The sequence below is a fragment of the Bombina bombina genome, chromosome 1, assembly GCF_027579735.1.
Source record: "Bombina bombina isolate aBomBom1 chromosome 1, aBomBom1.pri, whole genome shotgun sequence".
In the NCBI taxonomy this organism is placed as follows: Eukaryota; Metazoa; Chordata; class Amphibia; order Anura; family Bombinatoridae; genus Bombina; species Bombina bombina.
In genome coordinates, this window is record NC_069499.1 from 991,168,365 (window position 1) to 991,185,709 (window position 17,345).

The following is a 17,345-nucleotide window of genomic DNA, read 5'->3' on the forward strand; positions in this document are numbered from 1 at the left end:
ATATATATATATATATATATATATATATATATATATATATATATATATATATATATATATATATATAGCAAAATGTCGAAATGGCTGCAGCACTCCAAGTTGTATTTTAAAATTTTATTACAAGCAGTGACATACAGGCGACGTTTCGGGCTTTTGCCCTTTCTCAAGCCAAGTGATTAGTAAGTTGTCAATACACATTTTATAATTTGTGGTGGGATTACCGTTCAATTTAGTATATATTTTACTTTCTGCAACGCAATTTTGAAGCTGGCATATTAAGTGAAAATGAATTATCTTTTCTAACTACTGACCATCCCATCATACTAGTTTTGTACTTGCTCCCAAAGGTGCATAAAACACTTGTTAACCCACCAGGCAGGCCCATTGTGTCTGCCCGTGGTTCAGTGCTCACCAATTTGGCTGTCTACGCTGACTCACATTTACAGAATGTGGTTAAAAATACAAAATAGTATCTAAAGGACTCACCAAGTCTTCTTAGAATTCTTAAAGAATTCTCTGACCTACAGATTAATGACATTCTGGTCACCATAGACGTTGACAGCCTCTACACTGTTATCCCCCATCTGGGAGGTGTGGAGGCTGTCAGGTCCATGGTGACAGATAATATACACTACAATGGACCACCAGTAGAATTCCTATGTGAATTGCTATCTCTCTGCTTGAAGAAGAATTACTTCAAATTCGAGAGCAATTTCTACCTACAGACAGCGGGGACTGCCATGGGTTCGAAAGTGGCACCCACGAACATATACATGGCTTGGTATGAGCAAGAACTCATGAAGCCCTTTGATCATCCATATAAGAGGTATTATACTCGCTATATCGATGACGTGTTTTTGATATGGTGGGGCAGTGAAGCTATGTTGCGTGAGTGGGTGTCAGGTCTGAACTCCATGGCAAGCCCCATCAGGTTCAAACTGGAATTGGACCAAATGAGTGTACATTTTTTGGATTTGAATATTTTTAAGGTTGATGCCTGCGGTGAACTTTGGTTCGGAACATCGTTATACACGAAACCGACGGACCGCAATTCACTTCTTGATGCTAGAAGTTTTCACCCCAGGCACCAAAAGAAGGGTGTCCTCACCTCACAGCTCACCCGCATAATCAGAAACAACAGCGAGATACCCCAAATGCATACCCAGATGGAGGAAATGGGGAAGAAGCTTTTGGCAAGAGGTTACACCACAAATGAGATACGTGATGTCCAGGAGAAGCTGCTACATACAGGTACTACTGTGAGTACTGGGACTCTGGACATACAGCCTAAGGAACAGTTGAATATGATCACAACATATGTTCCCAATTGTAAAAATCTTAATGGAGCAGTAAGGAAACATTGGCCCTTGGTTTAAAGCGATCCCACCCTGCCGTTTCAAAAGATGTCGGCACCTAGGATGGTATACTGCAGAGCTAAAAACTTGAGGGATATCCTTGTTAAGGCTGATCCAACTACACACTACAAAAAGGATACCTGGCTGAAATCTTCAAAGAAGGGCTGTGTCACCTGTAATGGTATGTTGAGGGGTGATACCTTCCAGCACCCACATAACAACCACAGATTTAAAATCCATCATCACCTGACATGCACTAGCACCTATGTCATATACATCCTGATTTGTCCATGCTTCAAGGTGTATGTGGGCAAAACAGTCACCACCTTTCGTGAACGAATGGCCAACCACAGGTGTGCCATACGTGAGGCCCTTAAACAGGGTGAATCGGATCAGCCGGTAGCTCGGCATTGCATTGAATTTAAACATACTGTTTCAAGCATACGCTGCATGCTGATTGACCAGGAACCCCCTCCAACTAGGGGTGGCAACCGGGCTAACAGATTACTGCAACGAGAGAGTAGATGGATTTATCGCCTTGACACATTGGCACCTAAGGGGCTGAATACTTACTTGGTCTTTAGCCCATTTTACTAAGTAGCCATCCTTAAGTAAAGATCTGGGTAGGCTGTATTATAATCTTCAAAACTTTCTTATCTGCCAAATTACTAAAATAGACGCAATGGGGTCTCGCTGTCAATCTATGTTTCTAACATACTCCTGTTAGGCTTGATTTTTAACACTTCAAAAATTTTGGTACAATGTTGTTAGATATTGCTCTTCTCTATTATATACTAATAGGGTTTTATTGACAAGGTTTTTACCATCTATTTTCTATCATTAGGTCTATCATGTGTACTCTCATATCCTCTTTGTGCTTTCTAGTATGCTTTATTGCACTATATGTGGGCTTCGTGTTATGGTTAGTATTTATGTTTCTTTGATGCTTTGTTTTAGCATGTCCAATGTTAGGGCTTTTTCCCCCTACACAGATTCTGATTTAAGTCCATAACACGATCACCACATTCATCTGACTGCTATTGTTCTATTTCAGCCCGTTCACACTACGCGCTGTTTGTTTATAGCAGTTGCTATGACAACCACTGAGCTATTCTGCTGTGAGTGTAAGGTTGCGCATGCGCGTGAGTCTGAACGGACATGACGTATGTCTTTGCCGCCGCCGCCTCCTGTACACGCTTGCCCTGTTGCTGTGGTTACGGTGGTAGCCACGTCTTGATGTTGAATACGGCGTTGCGTGTCTGTGACGCACATGGAGCTGATCTCGATTGCGGTGGTTTGGCGGTAAAATATCTTTTGTATATGGTGTATTTAAGGAATGCCAGTTTTATTGTTTGTTAGGTGGTTGAGGTGCTCTGTTGTATTTTTTAGGGTGACATTTGACAAAGGCACAAGATATGTGCCGAAACGTTATGTCTTTTTAAGTATCCTATACTATAAAAGGCCAAGTGTGTTTGTCCGAAGCTGTCATGCGCAGTAGAGACAGCACGAGGACAAACACACCAGGCCTTACAGTCCCTAAGTCTCTGTGCGAGCAGAAGTGGGCGTGACTGAGCGTGAAGGGGGCGGGGTCGATCGTGGAGGGCCTTGAAGGGGGCATGGCCGAGCGTGAAGGGGGCGGGGCCAGGCGGCCGTGCAGACTGAGACTCTGAGAGCTCAAAGCAGCTCAAAAGAGGGGAGAGAGGGGGTAAAGAAAAGATAAGAAAGGTGAGAGAGAGATCAAGAGGGGAGATAAAGAGAGCACAAGAGAGACAGCAAAAGAGAGGGAGAGAGACAGCAAAAGAGAGGGGGAGGGAGAGCAAAAGAGAGGGGGAGGGAGAGCAAAAGAGAGGGGGGAAGAGAGAGAGGGGGAGGGGGGGGAGAAAGAGGGGGGGAGGGAGAGAAAGAGGGGGGAGAGAAGGGGGGGAGGGAGAGAAAGGGGGGGAGGGAGAGAAAGGGGGGGGAGGGGGAGAGAGAGGGGAGGGAGAGAGGGGAGGGAGAGAGGGGAGGGAGAGAGAGGGGGAGAAAGAGAGGGGAGGGGGAGAGAGAGGGGAGGGGGAGAGAGAGGGGGAAGGGTGAGAGAGAGGGGAGAGAAAGAGGGGGGGAGGGAGAGAGAGAGGGGAGGGAGAGAGGGGAGAGAGTATAGAGAGAGAGGGGGGGAGAGAAAGAGAGGGGGAGAGGGGAGAGGGAGGGGAGAGAGAGAGATAGACGGGAGAGAGGGGGGGAGAGAGAGCGTAAAAGAGAGGGGTGAGAGAGAGCGCAAAAGAGAGGGGGAGAGAGAGAGCGCAAAAGAGAGGGGGAGAGAGAGCGCGCAAAATAGAGGGGGAGAGAGAGCGCAAAAGAGGGAGGAGAGAGAGCGCAAAAGAGGGGGGGAGAGAGAGAGCGCAAAAGAGGGGGGGAGAGAGAGAGAGCGCAAAAGAGGGGGGAGAGAGAGAGCGCAAAAGAGGGGGGGGAGAGAGAGAGCGTAAAAGAGGGGGGAGAGAGCGCAAAAGAGAGTGGGGAGAGAGAGAGCGCAAAAGAGGGGGAGAGAGATAGACGGGAGAGAGAGAGAGATAGAGGGGAGAAAGAGATAGAGGGGGGAGAGAGAGCGCAAAAGAGAGGGGGGAGAGAGAGCGCAAAAGAGAGGGGGGAGAGAGAGAGCGTAAATGAGAGGGGTGAGAGAGAGAGCGCAAAAGAGAAGGGGAGAGAGAGCGTAAAAGAGAGGGGTGAGAGAGAGCGCAAAAGAGAGGGGGAGAGAGAGAGCGCAAAAGAGAGGGGGAGAGAGAGCGCGCAAAAGAGAGGGGGAGAGAGAGCGCGCAAAAGAGAGGGGGAGAGAGAGAGCGCAAAAGAGGGGGGGGAGAGAGCGCAAAAGAGGGGGGGGAGAGAGCGCAAAAGAGGGGGGGAGAGAGAGAGCGCAAAAGAGGGGGGGAGAGACAGAGCGTAAAAGAGGGGGGAGAGAGAGCGCAAAAGAGAGTGGGGAGAGAGAGAGCGCAAAAGAGAGGGGGAGAGAGAGCGCAAAAGAGAGAGCAAAAGAGAGGGGGAGAGAGAGAGCTCAAAAGAGAGGTGGAGAGAGCTCAAAAGAGGGGGAGAGAGAGAGCGCAAAAGAGGGGGGGGAGCGCAAAAGAGAGGGGGGAGAGAGAGCGCAAAAGAGGGGGGGAGAGAGCGCAAAAGAGGGGGGGAGAGAGCGCAAAAGAGGGGGGGAGAGAGAGAGCGCAAAAGAGGGGGGAGAGAGAGAGAGTAAAAGAGGTGGGAGGGAGAGCGCAAAAGAGAGGGGGGAAGGAGAGAGAGCGCAAAAGAGAGGGGGAGAGAGAGCGCAAAAGAGAGAGCAAAAGAGAGGGGGAGAGAGAGAGCTCAAAAGAGAGGTGGAGAGAGCTCAAAAGAGGGGGAGAGAGAGAGCGCAAAAGAGGGGGGGGGGGAGCGCAAAAGAGAGGGGGGAGAGAGAGAGCTCAAAAGAGAGGGGGAGAGAAAGCGCAAAAGAGAAGGGGGGAGAGAGAGCAAAAGAGAGGGGGAGGGAGAGAGCGCAAGAGGTGGGACCGCTGTACCCTGCAGAGAGAGGAGGGGAGAGAGCGCAAAAGAGAGGGGGGAGAGAGAGCGCAAAAGAGAGGGGTGAGAGAGAGCGCAAAAGAGAGGGGTGAGAGAGAGCGTAAAAGAGAGGGGGAGAGAGAGCGTAAAAGAGAGGGGGAGAGAGAGCGTAAAAGAGAGGGGTGAGAGAGAGCGCAAAAGAGAGGGGGAGAGAGAGCACAAAAGAGAGGGGGGAGAGAGAGCGTAAAAGAGAGGGGGAGAGAGAGCACAAAAGAGGGAGGAAAGAGAAAGCGTAAAAGAGGGGGGGAGAGAGAGAGAGCGCAAAAGAGGGGGGAGAGAGAGAGCATAAAAGAGGGGGGAGAGAGAGCGCAAAAGAGAGTGGGGAGAGAGAGCGCAAAAGAGAGTGGGGAGAGAGAGCGCAAAAGAGGGGGAGAGAGAGAGCGCAAAAGAGAGGGGGGAGAGAGAGAGCTCAAAAGAGAGGAGAGAGAGAGAGCTCAAAAGAGAGGAGGAGAGAGAGAGCTCAAAACAGAGGGGGAAAGAAAGCGCAAAAGCGGTGGGGAGAGAGCAAAAGAGAGGGGGAGAGAGAGAGCGCAAGAGGGGGAGAGAGAGAGAGCGCAAAAGAGGGGGCAGAGCGCAAAAGAGAGGGGGGAGAGAGAGAGCTCAAAAGAGAGGGGGAGAGAAAGCGCAAAAGAGAAGGGGGGAGAGAGAGAGCAAAAGAGAGGGGGAGGGAGAGAGCAGGAGATGGGACCGCTGTACCCTGCAAAAAATGGCCCGTGTGAACGGGCTTTAGGACTAGTTTGTAATAAAGGATGCTCTTATTATAAAGCCCAGTGAGTGCCTGCTTTCTTCCTGGACATTTTATCTATTACTAGCAGTGAGTACACCTTGGCATTCTTCATGGATGGGGTAAGCTTGTGCACTATGTACATTTTGCATACACTAAATAAAATTTAGCATATAAGTATGGATTCGGACAAGTTGTGAACTTGTGCACTTCCTGCTTGCTGTGTATCTATCCAACTCTAGTCTCTGGCGCTGCTTCTCTAACCACGGAGAAGGGACTCTGCTTTAGAGGAGGAGGGAGTCAGGAAGAGGTGTTTGCTGTGACAGGCCGCACAGCTTCAGCAGGAGGGTGAATAGAGATAGACAGAGAGGAGGGAAGCTGGACGAGCAGTTGTTTTGTGACAGGCAGCTCCTGTGTCTAAGGTACTGCAGCGAGAAGCAATTCATATTATTACTGAAAGCATTCCTCTTGCTGCGCATGGTAAGTTCTCCTGGTTCCCAGTAACACCGGGGGATATCAGGTGACCGGGAGACAATGTAATTAAACGTGTGTCACACAGTAGGAAAGTTTGAGTTGACAAGACTGATCCCTTAATCTTATTGGCCAGAGGAATGCCAGTAATTACAAGAGTGGGGTGGGATCAAATGTTGCCTTAGTAACTAAACTCCACGGCAACGTTTGTCAACAAGAATCTTGATGAGGTATGCGGTGACTGTGAGCTGTAAAAAAGGGAGAGGAGAGTAAACGTCAATGTGGAGAAGGAAACAAACAATATAAGGTACCAGAAGTTGGAAGTAAAATAAGCTAGGGATTTTGGGGTGTTGTGTCGGTAGCAAAAAAATCAAGATGTGGGTGTAGATGGGTGTAAGGTAATAGGCTCCATATAAGTGGCATGAAAAAAAAATGCAAGGCGTGACAATAGTCTTAGTGCAGGGACAGGGAGAATAAGGTGAAACCATAAAAGGAGGAAAATGAAGCCTTGCATGGGAGATCTAACAACACTGAAAAGAAATTGAAGGGACATGAAACCCATTTTTTTTCTTTCTCGATTTAGGAAGAGCATATCATTTGAATCAACTTTCTAATTTACTTTTATTATCTAATTTAGCTTCATTCTCTTGATATCCTTTGTTGAAATGCATATATAAATAGGCTCAGTAGCTACTGATTAGTGGCTGCACATAGATACCTGGTGTGATTTGCTCACCAATGTGCATTGCTGTTTCTTCAACAAAGGATATCTGAAGAATGAAGCTAATTCAATCATAGAAGTAAATTGAATGTTGTTTAAAATTGTTTTCTTTAGCGGAATCATGAAAGAGAGAATTTGGGGTTTAATGTTCCTTTAAAAAGATCAGAAACTTAAGTTAAAATAGAAAATATATCTCAACTCAAATAAAGAGCCAGGGATCCTAGCTTGATGGAAGAGAGAGAGTAGATCAATGAAAACAGGAGATAATGAATCAGATATAAATAATACCAAGCAACAGCAGAGAATCAATAGACAGCAAGAGAAAATTTTCTCAAGGCAAATATAATATAGGAGAGAAGGCAGAATGAATATTGACCCTAGACTTGTGTGTGTTTATTCCATGCAAATGGGTTAAATACACATTAGAAATACCACTCTGGACTCTCAGAGCAATGCTGGTCTAGAGTGGGAAACACCGCTGATCTAATCAGCACCACTAGTTTCACATCTAAATCATGTGACTTGCACTGCTGATTGGATCAGCAGCATTTTCCACTCAGGACCAGCAGTGCTCTGCTAGTCAGGAGCAGTAGTTCTACAGTGTGTTAGATTATTAGATTAGAGCATGTCATTTTTTTTTTTTACTATAATGACTTTAATAATGAATAATATTTTTATTTTTTTTACTATTATTATTATTTTTATTATCAATTATTTGTAATGTGTTGCTAAATTTGAGCAGTCAATATATGACTAGGGTTAATAAGAAAATCAATCCAGTGCTACTGAATTTTGCAGCACTACACAAATGATGATAATAATCAATGATAATAATAAAATACAAATACATACAAACTAAACTAAATAAACAAAGACAAGTTGAGGAGTGCTCTGCTCCGGATTAATTAATTGTATGGGCGATTTAATTTTAAAGTGAATGTAAAGTTTCACGACTGAGTGCCTGGTTTTTAAAAATACTATTAAAAACAGGGGCACTTTCATTCATGAAACTTTACATTTCACCGGTTTTGTTAAAATACTTAGCTTTCCTTCTTGCAAGCCGGAGCAACGATTCCCCCCCCCCCCCCGCCCGACGCTCGTTTCTTCATACGTCAGCAATGAAGAATCCAGCTTCCTCCAATCATAGCGTGGCCTCAGGCAATGTCTGCTCTGTGGGGAAGATGTGATTGGAGGAAGCCGGATTCATCATTACTGACGTATAAAGAGACGAGCGTCAGGCGGGGATTACGCTGCTCCGGCTTGCAAGTAGGAAAGGTAAGTATTTTAACAAAACCATAAAAATGTAAAGTTTCATGAATGAAAGTGCCGCTGTTTTTAATAGTTTTTTTAAAAACCGGGCACTCATTCGTGAAACTTTACATTCACTTTAAAGTAAATGTCAACTTTCAAGAATGAGTGCCCGGTTTTTTAAAATACTATTTAAAACAGGGGCGTTTTCATTCATGAAAGTTTACATTTCACCCGTTTTGTTAAAATACTTACCTTTTCTTCTTGAAGCCGAAGAAGTGATTCCCCCTCCTGCCGCTCGTCACTTCATACGCTAGCAATGACGAATCCGGCTTCATCCAATCATGGCGTTGCCTCAGGCAATGATTTCCCTGGGGGGGAAGCTGAGATTGGAGGATGCTGTATTGGTCATTGCTGACGTATGAGCAGCAAGAGGGGGAATCGGTTCTCCGGCTTCAAGAAGAAAAGGTGTTTTATCAAAACCAATGAAATGTAAACTTTCATGAATGAAAGTGCCCCTGTTTTTAATAGTATTTTTAAAAACCGGGCACTCATTCTTGAAAGTTGACATTTACTTGAAGTTTCATTTTACTTTCAAATGGGTTGGAAGAAGAAAGAGAAAATAAATAAGTCTAGAAAATAAAATAGAGATACTGTATATATCTGAGCTAAAGACCAGAAAATCAAGCAATCTGATCCTTAGAGGACAGTGAGAAGAGGAACATTAAATGAGTTACCTAATTGTAGAGAGGACACTATGGTGAAGGATATAGGAACGCATTCTGGAGTGAAAGAGAGAGCAGAAATATATGTCCTAAGAGACAAAGCAATGGAACTTGATATAAGAATTCTGAAGACAGGGTAAGCTGAAGCCTGGTTGTCACAAATATTGTTGCAGAGACAGCATCAAAATCTAAACGCAGCGAAGGGGGTAAGTAGCGCAGCAAATATAAATATATATGTATATAAACATATACAGTATTTGTGTTAATATATGTATATACACATATTAACACATAAATATAAATATGTCTATATGTATATAAGCATATACATATATATTTACTGGGAACACACACTTCCCATAGACCGCAATGAAAAGGTACTTTTCAGTGCTATTTTTTAGCACGCCGGCCAACTTTAGCCCCAAAATACTGCCTAGTGCAGTTATTTTATTAAAAATACTAATAAAATACACTAAACTGTATTTTAGGGGCATTTGGTGCAAATTTATAAAATTAACCAGATAAGTAAACTTTCATCCATGTACAAGTGTTAGAATATATGATTAAAACTATTGTTTTATTATAACAAAAAATATGTTGCCATGTATAAACACATATATGCTTCATTCCATTGGTCTTCAGTCCGGTCTGTCCGAGAACCTTTAAAAGCACATCGTGGGGGGTGGGACCCATGGTTAGGTTCCCAGAGATGTTTGCGGCGCCCAAGACTCTGATTAGAACAGAGCTCTCTGGAGCATATTTGCCCTTGGCCATTATTGCATAATATGATTGGTCCGTATCTCCATGAGGTCACCGGATGCACAACCATTCGGCTAATGTTGTCATTTTGTTGCTAGCGCCTTGTCTACAGACACCTCTGGATGAATTATAAAGCATTAAGAGTTCCATAAACTGTCCTACAAGCTTCATGATTAGCTGTATACCCCTTACTAGTAAACTGATTGGAGGAATTATATGTCTACCTATACATGTAGGCCAAGCATTATCATACAGGGGTGAGACCTAAATATAAATGTAAGAGAATATGGACCTAGTGATTTTTTATTTAATCTGCCTAAATTATTATAGACCTAAATATGAAGAATATCTTAAAGCTTATGTATAATTGATTGGAAACTCAAACGTATATAGGTTCTGCAAATATATATATTTTTTTAAATTGATGCAAAGGATCCAATGCACTGAAAGGCTCCAAATAATAATATTTGTGAGTTTGACAGAGCATACAATTTTAAAAAAAAGTTTACAGCTCTATTATCAAATTTGCTTAATTTCCATGGTATTCTTTGTTGAAGAGATACCTAGGTAGATGTCTGGAGCACTGCATGGCAGGAAATAGTGCTGCCCTCTAGTTTTGCAAGCTGCCACATAGTGCTCTAGTCACCTGCACATTCCTGAGCTTTTCAACAAAAGATCCCAAGAGAACAATGAACATTTGAGAACAGAAGTAAATTAGAAAGTTATATAAAATGATATGCTCTATCTGAATCACGAAAGAAACATTTTGGGTTTCATGTCGCTTGTATATCGCTCTGTGTTTAACCCTTGCAAGGGGATTAAACACATAGTTAAAATAATCTCTAGAGCAGAAATGCACTACTGGGAGATAGCTAAACACATCTGGTAAGCCCATGACAAGAGAGAGATGTGTGAAGCAACCAATCACCAGCTAGCTCCCAATAGTATAGGACATATACACATTCTTTTTAACAAAGGATACTAGGAGAACAACTAAATTGAAAATAGAAGTGAATTTACGTTTCTTAAAATGACATGCTCTCTCTGAATGGTGTAGGTTTAATTTTTACTTTTTTATCCCTTTAAGTTAGAATTTCTTTAAACAGCCAAGATTTGTGGCCCTGAGTAAGCAAATACTTTGGCCAGTCAAGTGTTTTAATAGTCCCTTAGGTCTGTCAATTATCCTGTGTGTCTCAAAGATCAATGTATTTTAGCCTAGAGGTGGTCTTTCTCAAGATGATGCAGCACAGTAATACATTTATTTGCAGGTTAGCCCAGAGGCAATAATATAACCCAGCCATTTTTTCTAACCTTTCAGTATTCATCTATCTATCACACTTTGCAGCACATGGTTTCTAATCTCTGCAATGGACTTGTTTCTTTTTTCTACCAAGTTAAACTAATTTACACATTTCTGAAGCCCCATATTTATAATCATTTGCAAAATAATTTAAAATTTAAAGTGTATTTGTATAGAAGCTTATATTTATATTTATATCAATAGAACTAAAAAAAATCTATTATGGTACCCAGATTAGTCCACATCATAAATTGTAATTAATCCATTTGTAGTAAATATCTTACTGACAAGTTAAATGAGTTATGATCAATCAACAACCAGGGAGACCTATTATTTTAATGGCTCCCTCACAGAAACCAAACACACTACAGACACCTTTCTAAAACAATATGTCTAGTAATAGTTTTGATAGCAACGTAATGCGCCACACACCATTCTCAAGAAGTGCTAGTCATACAAAGAATTAACTTTTTATTTACATATTTTGTCTTTTTTGCTATGAACCTAAAAATCCCAAGTAAAACTGAACATAAGAAAAATAAGAGCAAAGTAGATCTTGGTTTCTTAAATGTCCTAATAATTAGTAAGGTAAGGTGCATATATTGTTACAAAAGCTTCTTTCTCAGAGTGCAGTATTTCATAAATCAGAGCATTTAGCTTTAAAGGGATATACAGCTACAATTAGATTATGCTCTAATCCAGGGGTGTCAAACTGGCGGCCCGTGGGCCTCATGCGGCCCTCCACCTGTTTATATGCGGCCCACGACACCTCCATGAAAAATATTAAAAATAATAATTATACTATGCTTATTGCTTAAAGAGCGAGCGCTCTTACTGTTAGGGATGTGCATACGTGCAATGTTCATTCAGCTCTCCATTACAATAACTGTATCCTTTTGTTCCTGGGATTGCGATTCACTTGTATAGGGAGCAGCTGCGCTACGGTAGCGAGATCATCAAAGCTCCTGAAACTTTAAAGAACCACGTTGTTAAAAAACAGATACGTGGAAAATGATTTATTGGACACATGCAGCAGTATTTTATGTATGCTCATTACTATGGCAGCACTGATTTCCTGTCCATTCCATAATTTTCTCTATAAACTAAAAATCATTTACTTTTTATTTGATAAATATACATTTTCAAATGGGTAAATAAATTCTCGGCAGCTATCACTGCATGCGGACAGCATTGTGATCCACTGTTTATAATACACAGGAAATGGTATACTATATATAGCAATGACAAGATATGTAGGTAGTGTGCGGCCCACAGGAGTTGCACTTGTATGGAAAATGGCCCAAGACTCAAATAAGTTTGAGACCCCTGCTCTAATCCATTAGAGCATTTTCTCTTTGCACTTATACTTGTCTATAATTATTTGTTAAACCTCTTCAAATGTGATGGGCTGCTATTCACATATACAGACCCTGATTGACTCAGAGGCTCTGAAAGAGCTGATTTAACTCTGAATTACAGCATTTACTTATTGTAGCTTTATGTCCCTTTAAACTACTGGATGTTTTCTAAGGAAGACTAAAAACATGCTCTTGTGTGTGGTGATATAAATTTAAAAGCTATGGACAATTTTATCTGTACATTATATAACAAAATACTGTAATGCCATTTTTATGTTATAGGAAAAAAATGTGAAAGAAAAATTACTCAGCTAGTTTTGAATTAGATATTAGAATTTATTTTAAAGGATAGTAAACCCAATTTTTTTCTTTCATGATTCAGATAAAACATGCAATTTTAGGCAACTTTCTAATTAACTCCTATTATCAATTTTTCTTCATTCTCTTGCAATTTTTTTTTAAAAAAAAAAGCAATAATCTAAGCTTAGAAGCCGACCCATTTTTGGTTCAGCACCTGGGTTGTGTTTGCTAATTGGTGGCTAAATGTAGCCACCAAACAGCAAGCACTATCCAGGGTGCTGAACCAAAAATGGGTTGGCTCCTTAGCTTAGATTCCTGCATTTTCAAATAAAGATAGCAAGAGAACGAAGAAATATTTATAAAAGAAATAAATTAGAAAGTTGCTTAAAATTGCATGTTCTCTCCCCCAGTATCTCCTTCTGTGTCACCCAGCACGCTCGCACGTAATTTTTTTTTTTCTTTTGTATGGATAAGTATATCACTTCACCATCACTCACGGGCAAAAACAATTTAGGCATGGCAGCCAAAAACAAGGACCGCAGGAATAAGAACCCTCCAGGGAGACTTGCAGATCCCTCTACAGAAACGACTCCCTCAAAATTCCAAAATTTATCGACTCCATATGAAACACAAAATCTCGTTGCCAATATACTAGAAGCCATCACTCCAAAATTTGACTTATTAAAAAACGAAATTAGACAGGATATCTCACTACTGACCCTGGAGGTCAGACAATTCTCTAAAAGAATTCAAAAAGCAGAGCAGAGAATTTCAGACCTAGAAGATACAACAAGCTCAGATTTTTCTAAAATTGAAGGTAATCAGTCTGAGATTTCGAAACTCCAAGCTAAAGTCAAAGATCTAGAAAATAGATCAAGGAGGAATAACCTCAGGATTATAGGCTTTCCAGAGTCAGCTAAACAAGAGGAGCTCATGCAGGTTATGACACATGTTATGCCGCAATTGCTAAAAATCCCCCCAACACAAGCACTCATTCCAATTGAAAGAGTTCACAGATTGGGGAGAGCTCCTGATACCTCAACCAATCTGACCAGACCCAGACCAATTATCGCAAAATTCCTGAATTTTCAGGACAAAATGTTGTTCCTTCAATTCTATCGTAAAAACCAACCCATTTTTCATAACGGAAATAAAATTTTGTTATTTCAGGATTTCTCTATAGAGACCTCCTTAAAGAGGAGGGAGCTCTCCCCGGTCTATGGCAGGATGTTGAAGCTGGACTGGCAGGTCACTGTCATTTTCCCAGCCAGACTCAAGCTCATACTTGAAGGTCAAACGTTCTTTTTTGATTCGGCAGCTGAAGCTGAGAAAAAAATAGCTGAATATGGGGCTAATTGATAAATTCACACTAGTTAGACAGATAGCAAGAAATAATGACTGTATTTGTTATTATGCTGCCTTTAGGGGCAGGTTTTCTTTGCCTTTTTTTTTTTATCTCTCTCTCGCTTATCTCCCCTCCTTTCTTCGTTCTCTCTCCTCCACCTCCCTTTCCCCCTGTGTCCGCCCCCCACTCCCTAGGATCAACCTACACACAATTATTGCCCTTTAGAGGCACACAAACAATTTTATGAATAAAGATATTAAAATTACCTCATGGAATATAGGTGGGATTGTATCACCCATTAAACGAAAAACAATCTTGGCACACCTACAAAAAATCAATACCCTCATAGCGTTACTCCAGGAAACACACCTTAACACAGAGGAATCGCTAAAACTGAAATCTTCCTGGGTGGCCGAATGTATTTTTGCTCCCTCAGCGAACAGGAAAAAAGGAGTGGCAATTCTTATAGGGAAGAAACTAAGCTATGAAAAATTAGACACATTGATCGACCCGGACAGCAGATTTATAATATTAAAATTGAAAATTTTAAACTCGATATACACCATATGTAATCTGTATGCGCCCAATATAATCCAATATTGGTTGTGGGATTCTCTCCAATCGAAAATCTTGCAAATAGCGGAAGGTCACGTAATTATAGCAGGGGACTTCAATATGTCCCCACGAGCCCCATTAGACAGATTGAGATATGGGGTGACGCAGAAGATAAATAAGAAAGATAAGATGGAAAGCAAACTATTCAAATCTATTACACGTAATCTAGCAGTCAGAGATATCTGGAGGGTGCAGAACCCTGACAGTAGAAACTATACATGTTACTTCAAAACAACTAAATCCTTATCAAGAATTGACCTCATGTTAATTAACGATAGTCTCTATCACAGGGGGGTCAAAGCACATATTTCAGAAATTTTGATATCTGACCATACACCAATCACGCTGAACATCCCAGATCCGAAAGCCGGTTTCAGAAGACAGGGTTTTTTTTATCCTAAATACCTTAATAAGTTCAGAGATTGGCTCAAGGAGAAGTGGGAAGATTATTTTCAAAATAATAAAGATTCAGTTTCTAGTCCAATGATTCTATGGGAAGCAGCAAAAGCGGTATTGAGGGGAGACATAATTGCATACACAGCAAATATCAAAAGGGAAGTCCGCCTGAGAGAAAGACAGGTAATCACCACGGTAACTAATGCTTATAACAGATACTTGAACCTATCCTCCGATGAGAACTGGAAGAGATACATCAAAGCTAAGGAGGATAGAGACACTTTTTTAATTCTCAACTCAACACAAGCGGACCTAAGATATCAATCTAATCTTTACAAATTCGGTAATAAATCAGGCAAATTAATGGCTAAACTGGTAAAGAACTCGAGAGCCTCAAAAACAATTGAAGCATTACAAGCTAATAGCAAACTACTCACCTCACCAGAGGAATTAACCGAATCCTTTTTTCAATATTATAAATCAATTTATACGGCCAATCCAGTAAATACAAACATAAGGGAGAGATTTTGGGAAGACATCGTTATCACGAAAATATCTCCTGAATTCAACCTGACACTGAACTCCCCAATAACAGAGCTGGAAGTAAGCCAGGCAATTCAAGCTTTGAAAGGGGAGAAAGTGCCGGGTCCTGACTCGCTACCAAATGAATTCTATAAAAGTCTGGATAAAGCAATCACTCCGCAACTGACTATTCTCTTTAATTATCTGTTTCAACAGAACAATCCAATACCCTCTAGCTTCCTAGCATCACATACCATCCTTATACCTAAAGCCGGTAAAGACCCACAATGCAGAGAATCTTACAGACCTATCGCATTGTTGAACACGGATTATAAAATATTCGCTTAAATTTTGGCCAAAAGAATGCAAAAAGGTTTAGCTGAGGTTATTCATAGCGATCAAGTGGGGTTTCTTTTAAAAAGGAGTTCTTCATCTAAAATCAGGCAACTTCTTCTATCTATTGATTATTTTAGAAACAGTGAAAGGAAGTCAGCTGAAAGTCTTCCGGATGCAGCGATAATAGCGATCGACGCTGAGAAGGCGTTCGATCGAGTCAGCCATGACCACATTCTAACCACACTGAAACAATATGGTTTCCAAAACAAATTCTTGAACTTAGTAAACAATTTATGTACTCAGGCATCATCAAAACTAGTCATGCATGGGCAAGAGTCAAAGAGTATTCGCCTGGAGCAGGGTACGAGGCAGGGCTGTCCGCTCTCTCCTCTTTTGTTCGATCTGGCGATCGAACCCCTAGCGACAAAAATCAGAAAGCACATTGAAGTTATTAAGATCTATAATCATGAGTTGAAGGTGGCTCTATATGCGGATGATCTGTTAGTGTATGTTTCCAATACTTCTAGGAATATCCCAAAACTGCTTAACATAATCTAACAATTTGGCCAATTTGCAGGGTATAGAATGAGTAAACAAAAAAACAGAATTACTCTGGCTAAAAAAGACAGATACTCCATATTTAAATAACCCACTTAAGACAGTTCTTGAATCACTTAGATATTTGGGGATCCTAGTCTCGTCCAACCCTCAGGAGTGGTATTAATTAAATATCACCCCAACTATTGCACGCGCTATTACACTTATGAGAGACTGGCAGAATTTGCCTCTCTCTCTCTCTCTGGGCGTATTGCTCTATACAAAATGGTAATCCAGCCAAAGATATCATACACTCTTCAAAATCTCCCGCTTTTCGTAAAAACACAAGACATTAAGAAATTTAACATGGCGCTTCGGAAATTCATATGGCAGTCAAGGAAACCTAGAATCTCCCTGCAGAGGTTATACTTGGCAAAGCAATTTGCTGGGCTGGCTCTCCCAAATTTATATCTTTATAACTTCGTTTTCTTAGGCCGAATTGCGGCAGACTGGGTGGCAGAAGCCGATTATTTTACGGATAACGTGTTAGAGAATAGCATAATTTATCCTTTGAAGCCAGTATCTCTACTACACACACCGATTCATTTAATACCTAAGCAGGTGAAAAATCTTAAAACACTGTATGTAATAATTCAGGCATGGAAAAAGATTGGAGTATTATTGGGAATAAACACTAACATCCCCAGATACCAAACTTTTATAGGTAACCCAGAATTCCAAGAGGGCTCGCAAGCACCACACTTGAAAAAATGGCAGGAACAAGGACTCAGATTTGCTTCACAGCTATATCATTCAGAGTCAGGAATCATTAAATCCTTCCAAGAACTGAAATTGGAATTCAATCTTGGCAATCAAGATTTCTTTGCCTATTTGCAAGCTAGGCACTACACTAGTCAATTGTATGTCCAATTTTACTGGAAATGGACTTGGGGGAAATTAGAGTTGTGGCCTGCCTTAATCAAGGCAGGTCATTGCTCTATTTCTCCATGGTATACCTATCTTAACTCCCAGAAAGGCAGCTGTAATGTAGAGAAACTAGCTCAAAAATGGTCAG

The 17,345-nt window shown here is 41.4% G+C and overlaps 1 protein-coding gene across 2 annotated transcripts in view; it reads left to right on the plus strand.

Moving 5' to 3' along the window:
* LKAAEAR1 (LKAAEAR motif containing 1) overlaps window positions 1-17,345 on the plus strand; it is a 163,788-nt gene that overhangs the window by 36,120 nt on the left and 110,323 nt on the right. The window contains exon 1 of one of the 2 annotated variants that reach the window (XM_053710140.1): window positions 6,363-6,415. The exons of the other annotated variant lie outside the window; for it this stretch is intronic. The gene's annotated coding sequence lies outside the window, so the exon portion shown is untranslated. Of the gene's footprint in view, window positions 1-6,362; window positions 6,416-17,345 lie in introns of those variants that run through there. 2 annotated transcript variants of the gene reach the window in all.